The sequence below is a fragment of the Oryzias melastigma genome, linkage group LG7 (assembly GCF_002922805.2).
Source record: "Oryzias melastigma strain HK-1 linkage group LG7, ASM292280v2, whole genome shotgun sequence".
In the NCBI taxonomy this organism is placed as follows: Eukaryota; Metazoa; Chordata; class Actinopteri; order Beloniformes; family Adrianichthyidae; genus Oryzias; species Oryzias melastigma.
This window is the reverse complement of record NC_050518.1, coordinates 24309734-24312179: the sequence shown is the minus strand read 5'-3', so window position 1 is coordinate 24312179 and position 2446 is coordinate 24309734.

Here is a 2446-nt window from a genome sequence, read left to right as displayed (position 1 = left end):
ACATTTTTGAGGCACCTTCTTAAATGATAAAAGCCTTTTTTTTCAACTTTTCGTTAAAGAACACTAACAACTTTCACGGATTAACATGCAACTTGTGTGCAAATCTTTTAAAGTGTGGTGATTAATTCAACTAAACGTGCACAACTTTTTTGTTCAGTTTTTAGACCTTTTATGACCCAAGATCTCTACTCGTTTTACTGTTCATTGAACGAGAATTATTTCACGGTTCGCCTCCGTTTGACTTCCTGTAACTGGAATTTCGTGACATCTGAAAAACAACAGATCAACAAATTGAAAGTTTAACTGGGACATTTATTGCTTTTATCCACTAAATGAGCGTATTTCATATTTGATGTCTGCTCCACCTCTTAAAGTACAATCAGAAAATTCCTTAAGAAATTTTCAGATTTTTCAGATGATTTCTGTCTGAGAGGCAGATCATCTCTGAAGTTAAGAACTGCAGAGCCTCTCTAATCTTTAAATCAACATGGATTGTGAATTAATTAACCGTTTAGCCCCAGAGCTCCAGTGTTTATGTTCTTTGATTTACTGTAACTTTTCAACTGTTAACCGTAACTTTTAAATAGAACAATAAAAACAAGTGAAAAGTACCTTATCAAAAACAAAAACAGCATTTAAATAGAGTGGAAATAGGGTGAAGAAAGCATGCGATCTCACAGGACTGGCGAGAGAAGTGAGGCAGAAGCACAGCTGGGTCATTTTTGTTGATACAGAAAAGATTCAAACAGAGTGGAAATATCTATATCTTGAGATGGATGCTATTGATATTCTGGATCGATCCACCCAGCACTAATAGCCATAAACTTTTCGATAATAGGAAACCAATATCAGGCAAGAATGGGTCCTAATTCCATAAATTCATAACTTTTAAGCCATTAAAGAAAGCGGGGACGCTACACCACAGCAAACATCCCCTTGTCCCACTGTTTTGAGATCTGTAGCAGAGATCATATTTTAAATCACATCATTTAGTGGAATAAAGTGTCAGACAATACTTTCACTAGTTTTTTACATTGATAAACAAGACAGTTTTATTTTATTTTATTTATTTTTTTTATGATAAATTCATTAATTTTTATTCTTATTTTTTCTGGATTTGGGGTTGAATTCGCTCTAATATAATCGATGTTGCTTTAGTTTGCCGCTAAAGCCTCCCTGCACACGCTTCACCGTCATTTCTCCAATGTACTGGACTGTTTATGCATTGTTGTTCAACTTTTACAGTAATGAAAGTTTGTTCAATAACATCAGTCCTGATGTTCGTTCACCCACAGTATCTGAAATGTACAAACGTGCAGGTCTGGCCGTTTAAATTCCTGTTTTAAACCTTTTTGATTTCCTATTGCCCTGGTCTGCTCTCCATTATTGGTTTGCATGTGGTATTTATTACAGTATCTGCACTGAATGAGCTGTATAATAAACATGAATGTACATAACAGTAGTAAAATGGGAGCTGGATGAGTAGCTGGTTCATGCTGGGAAGGAAATATCAGGTTTTTTAACCACAACGGAGACAGATCTGGTTCGACTGCTGCTGGCAAAACAGGGAACCTTTTCAAAAGAGTAAAGCACATCAGATCTGTTTGGGAACAAGTTAAAAACCTTCGACTCTTGGGGTCTGTGTAAAGGCAGTGTGTGTTCATGTGTATCTGTACAAAGGCGGTGAGCTGGCGGTCGAAGTTGTTTCACTCACTAGACTGCTTTGTGGAAAAATCCTATTTCCTGTTTATAATGTAGAGCAAAGAAAGACTGCAATAGTTCTTGTAAAATTGTACGAGTAAAGTGTCAAATACGTGTCAACAGAGACAACATTATTTTAAAAAGTATGTATGGAAAATTTTAGCTGTGTATATAAATATATATTACTTGTACTTTGTTTTTGAAATTGCAGAGAAATGGAAAAAGTGGAAAATATTTATTGCTCTAAAAATATAAACATCTGTTCTTGTGGATGGAAGCAGTGTCCTGGTGATTGTATTCTCAGTCACACTCATCGCAGAGCCACAGTTGACATGAGACGTATCTCACTACTCACCAACTACTAAAAAACTATATAGTGCAGGACTATCTAGAGCCGTAGAGTTTAAAAGCAACTTTTTTTTAATGATAGATACAATTTTACAAAGTAAAAACCCTAAAAATAAGAGCAATTTACAACAACTGTTTATAAATCCACTGTGTTGTGATGATGAAAGCTTGGATGGTTTATTTAAAATAAACATTTTCATAAAAATTGTTCAAATACAATGCATTGTGGTCTATATTCACCAATCTAGTGAGGACATTAACTGTAAATATAGAACTGTGTCTAGTTCAATATACAGTTGCCATTTCTAAATTCCCCCCTACTCACTATATAGTGCGTTTGCCATTTTCTAGTGATGTCCAGATCTACAATTTTAAAAATCGAGTGAACTAGAAATTT